Source organism: Melampsora larici-populina, assembly GCF_000204055.1.
Source record: "Melampsora larici-populina 98AG31 unplaced genomic scaffold MELLAscaffold_93, whole genome shotgun sequence".
NCBI classification, from domain to species: domain Eukaryota; kingdom Fungi; phylum Basidiomycota; class Pucciniomycetes; order Pucciniales; family Melampsoraceae; genus Melampsora; species Melampsora laricis-populina.
This window is the reverse complement of record NW_006768857.1, coordinates 168,029-174,049: the sequence shown is the minus strand read 5'-3', so window position 1 is coordinate 174,049 and position 6,021 is coordinate 168,029.

Below are 6,021 nucleotides of genomic sequence, written 5' to 3'. Positions count from 1 at the left end.
ATCTTTCAGTGACTGCTTATCGTCCTTGGCAAATTCAGCACACTTTGCTTTGAGTTTCTCCAAATCAAATTGATCCGCCCTCCAAGGAACCACACAGTCAGAGCAAGAGATCTGTGAAAACCCTGACTTGACCGTCTTGCAAGGAACCCAAAATTCACAGTCAAAGTTGAAGGTATATTCGGTGTCGTCTTGATTGTCTTGTTCATTGTTGATACTTGGTTGAGGGCTCTGTAAGATGTGGAATAGACAAAGGTGAGTATATTGGATAATATACACAATAGGTGAATAGCTTGAAAACATCACCTGAGCAGTATCAGATTCCGGGGAATCAACATTGACACCTTCATTGACCAATGGATTGGATGGGGAAGAATAATCAAGAAAGATTGGGTTGACGTGCTGGTGCTTTGATTTCATATTTCAAGAGTGCTGAAAAAGATTAGGTAGGATGGATTTGTGAATATGTGGACAGTAGTAACCCACCCAAGAGGATCATCTGGACTGCAGATGCTCAGCTTCCACACCCACCGCAGTGACTGCGGCGAAATTCTGGGCTACATTTGTTTTTATTTTATTTCAACCCAGGCTTCCTTTTTAGCAAAAGTAATATCTGTGTTTGGATTTAACAAAACAAATGACTTTAATCATGAGTACAAACTAACCCATAGCTGGAGCACAAGGATAGTAACACTCCTCGCACAAGAGCTCCTCTACTTTGACAATTGGCCAAATTTGGAAGAGGTTATGATGTCCAGAACTGAATGACCAACAAGGTTATTATGATGAAAATGTTATGGTGTACCACTGCATTTGCTATGTGCCCCTCTTCCTTGACGTCTGACATGTATAGGTCTCAGATATCCACCACACAGACAAAAAAATGAGAAGACAAGATGAACATCCAAATAGATGATCTGGTGATACCAGAAATGATCTTGACACAAATGATGACAAGTGATCTTCATTGAAAGGTCATTTTCCTCCAAAAACACCTTACTGCATTTATTTTCAAGTGAATCATTTTAACACATTCAAACACCCTGGTCAACTATACTGTGTGTTTCAAGCTTGATTAAAATAATATGTATGAAATATTACTAATACAGTAATCTCTGACATAACCCATCTGTGATGTAAGCCATACTCTATAGATGTAAAGTGTCGTGTGACACAAGCGAGAACAGCTGATCCAGAGCTGTCACTTGAGTGAGAAGAAATGTGAAGATGAAAGTGTCACGAATGGAATGCTCTGAAGAGTCTGAAGCGTATAAGATGGATCTTATGATGATATTAATTTCTTGATGACAAAGATAGAAATAAATATAAACAGAGACTAGATACATTATATACAAGATGCTTCAGTACTGAGGATGCAATTGCTGAGTTCTTACAAATGAGCACAAAAAGAAAAGACTCAGTGAATGAGTATCTTGACTGAGTGCCGAAGGCCTGAAGAGTAAGTGTCGAGTATCTTGTGATACACTTTATGTATTAACATACTCCATCAAAACCCATACAAATTTGGCCATCTGCAGAAAAATTGCAGAGAAAGTGGGTACATAACCCATAACTTTGTAGTACCCCATAACCCACAAGGTTTTTGAGGGAAACCAGAGCTCATAACCCATAATTCTGGGGTCATTTAGAAAAAAAATGACCAAGGGAGGCTTGAAAAACTCTAAACATGAAGATTTACAGGCAAACTCTATTGATGGTGACCTTATTCAACCTTATTTAACTTTCACACACCACACACCACAAACTCAATTACATTATGCTTCCTGCAAACTTGTCCAAATACAGTGTGGCCAATATTGGGGAAGGTTTCAAGAATGCAACAAGAAGCAAATGAAAAAGAATCTATAGTACAAAATATACCTCCACCACCACAACCTACCAATGAAGAATTCCTCAAAGCCTCAGATATCATGCTATATTACTTTGAAAGTGACAATGCACAAGAAGTGCAGGGGTATGAAAGGGCCATCCAAGCCTCTCTTAGACACTTCCGATTGCTATGTGTTGAGGCTGCAAAGCAGCAGTGTCAGTCCTCGAGTGTTTTCATCCACGAAAAACACCAAAAGAACTTCATAAATAGAAAGTCTTTATTTTTTCCTTATGAAATGTATCTATACAAAACACAATAATGAATACCTTACGAACACACCTTAAGGATCTAGTTTCAAAGATCTAATGATGAAATATAAAATTTACATGAAAAGAAATAAATAATGACAACATACAACTTAATGACCTAGTTTCAAAGGTCTACAAGAATTGACACGAACTCAAGAAGAAGACTCTAACCACGTGAATCAAACAGGACATTGTACCTGAATCACAGGCGAGTCGAAATATTAGTAAGAAGCCTTACATAAAATAAACAGAATGAATACTATACTTACGAACTAATATTTTTGTATGGACAAAAGAAAGAGAGCCAAGACTAATTCTAATAGACACACAAGAAGAATCCTAACACGATATTGAATATTACTAGAAAAGCCGACCAAGTAAACTTTCAACATGCAAAGTGATTACAAATCATATGAGTATACGTAAAGGGATCACTTACAAAATAAGGATTGATCTAATCCTCGGTATATAATTTTACATAAAATCTATGTATCAAGGAAGGAAGTAAGAGCTCCGAGTCATAGATGACAAGATGAACCAGGAGCATAGAAAGTTATAAAAGGCCCTCCTTCTAAGCGAACAAAAAGGAGGCCATCGAATTTTTACCAACAATAATTTACAAGTAACCGTTAGTGTTCTTATACTTCGAAGTCCAGCATATACGAAAAGCCTTACTTTTTTCTTTATATGTTCTACTTCTTAAGAAACAGTTCCCTAGCGCTCTCTTGAAATTATCTACAGTAACAATCAACATATTTAATCTCCTTTTCTATCCTGATATATAGAACTATTGGATCCTGATATCATCGTCTTGCTTTCTCATTCTTAGATATTACTAGAATTTGACACCAGCACTTTCATATTACCATCCAACGTACTATCATCAGTTAGGAACCCTTGTCTCTTACTTGATCTTGAGTAAGTGATATTATACTTAGTCAATACCTCATTTCTCGCAACGCAAAGTTGGACGAGATCCCTGTCTATTTTATATAGCAGGCTACTCTTAGCTTTCTAGCTACAGAGATTGAACACGGGTCTAAAGATTGACCATCTTTTACTGTTAACCACAGTAGGCCCGTGAATTCCTAAAAGGAAACTATATTAGTAATTACAATATACTTACAATCAAATTGCTGTTTGTGTTTAGGTATCACGAGTAACTATAATCCACGTAACCAGAGGATTATCTTGTCAGGATTAATACAAGGTAAGAAATAGACCTTTTCTCGTATAATTATTGTAGCCACCCTGACAAGCAGACTCTTTCTGATATGTTTTTTGAGGTTTCCTAACAAGTTTGTTTTGGTTTCATACAATCTTTGTCATAACCCATATTTTATCAGTAAATATATAAACATGGCTTTTGAAAGAGATTGAGATAACCTATACTCTAGCAAAACCCACACTTTTGGGCCACATTCTTTGGGTATGGGTTATGTCAGAGATGACTGTATCACCCCAACATAATCTGATAGATCCATAGGGTTGTACACTCAGTAACTCACTTGAGGACAAAATACTTATCCAGTCTCAAAGGTCTCCAAATGGATATATTGTGATATTCACAGCAATCACAAGCTCCAATAGCAAAACAAATCTACCCTCTTGAGCCCAGACATTTTTTGCTGTGTATAAAATCATTTGATTTGAATATGAAGCTTAACAATTTGACTCTTGCAAGTTTGTTTTTCACCAAGATGAAGTTTCTCATGACAATAGAATGACCTATGTACCTCAATTCTGCCTTATTTTTCATACTTTTTCCAAATGATTTCCAGATGGGATCACAAGGTTTAGGACCTAGATCAATAATAAAAGGTACAACTCTTCCAAAAATAAAACAAAAAACAAGATTTTATTAGAAGATGTGATTATAAAAAGGAATATTAATACAAAGGGGTTTTCTGATGTAAGTAGATGAAAAGGATCTTAAGAACCTTGTTTTTCAAGAGATATGAGGAAATTAACATACATTGTCATCCAAAAGACATATGACCTTATTCAGAAAGGGTGTTGATTTCTGCTTGACTCCAAGAAAAACTTTGATACCACCAAGCATTGATGATACTGAATGCTTGAGATTCTCAGGAGGGAAAGCCTTACATGCATCAGCTACAATGGTAAGCATGTTCTTCAGTGCTGTGGTTATATCCACAGCTGAGACTGTGTGTTTAATGCTTAACCAGATATTTCCAATTGGGTTGAGATCCGGTGATGGAGATGGCCACATTAACATGACAATGTATCTTTGGTCATGCAAAAATTTTAATATTTGAGCATAGTGCTGGCACATTTTTCTCCATCAATATGAGAGTCAAGACCATGTGCTTCTGGCAAATTCTTGAGGAAGGGCAAGATGATGGATCAAATGCTTGATTGATGCATGGTTTCAAAATCATTCTTTTGGGGGGCATATCACTGTACCAAACTTGGTCCCAGCATAGAATCTGCCTTATATGTACCATCACGCATCCTGGGTTGTTCAAACCAACAAAACAGTCATTCTGATAAATGTTTCAGCTGTTTGTTGTGAATGTATACTACTGCACACTCTTTGAATCCCCCCGGGGAAATCAAGGTCATGCAGTGCATATGTTATGACCTGAAGGCGTAACAAGGGATAAACTAGAGATGATGTTCCTAAGGTTTATTAACTGGATTTCAGTGTGTGGAAAAAGGCTACTACAACAAGAGCACAGATATCTAGGCAAATGGGGTCTGTCTCAGTATCAGCATGACCCGCTATAAGGGTTATTACAGCATACAGGTTGTGTGGTCCTGAATACATGTCTGGATCTGGTGCACCTGTTGCATGCAGGACTCATCATCCTGTATGTGCCCTGTATTGGTTGTACCAATTACATGTATTTGAGTACATACTGAAATTGTTGAGATTGTTTCTATTGTTTTTTTGTGTTTGTGTGAAGTTTTGTGTGTCTTTCACTAGGATACACCTATGTGACATGTTTGTAGTCCGTCTTTGACTTGTGCCAATGGTGGAGGAGCTGAATCCCTTGTCACTCTTACAACTTGGGATCTGAAGCTAACTTGTGCCTCACTCAACCATTGGCACACTGCAGGTATATATGTAATTTCACTCTTACGGCTTGGGATCTGAAGCTAATTTGTGCCTCACTCAATCATTGGCACAGTGCACTACCAACAGAAATGTACATGTCACACAGCTATAAGTCCCTCATGTGGTCTGTATTGCACTGTTCTTGTAGGCCCTTCACACATGTCACTGGGATGAATGATGGTGGTGTACTACATGAAGACATGTCATGTAGCTGTGAACGATCACTTGAGAATTGTCTGCAATTCTCCCTGTACATTGCACATTGGCTCTTACCACTCAGGGCTTACACCTCAGCTCCACCAAGTCCCCCTGGGCTTTTGAACCAAGTTAGGGCTCCTGGGTTCTTTAAAGGAGTTCTTCAACTGGCAAGTTTTTCAAAAACAAGTTCAAAAAGTAGAAAAAAGATAATCATACCTGCGAGGAGTGCGCATCTGTTAGGTGTACTCTTCACTAAGAATGTGGTGATAAAGGTAAAGCGTGGCCTTCATGTGGTACACCAAAGTGAAGACTGCAACTAGTTGAGCTCTAAGGAGAGGATTTAAGGAAGGAAGAAGAAGATTAAGGGAAGTGAAGAGCTAGTATGCTCTAACCATGTGAGACTTCAAGGGGCAGGCATTACACTTTGGCGAGCCAAAGATCCTGAAGGCTACTTTAGATTGCATGTAAGGGAGAAAGCTTTGCTGCTTTATGTTTCTAGAGGGTATGATGGCCCAAGGCTTGTAGAAATAAATACCGGGGTGCTCAGCAATAGAACCCGTAATGCTCAAGTTTGGTCTTTAGACTTACACAACTAATCACGTACT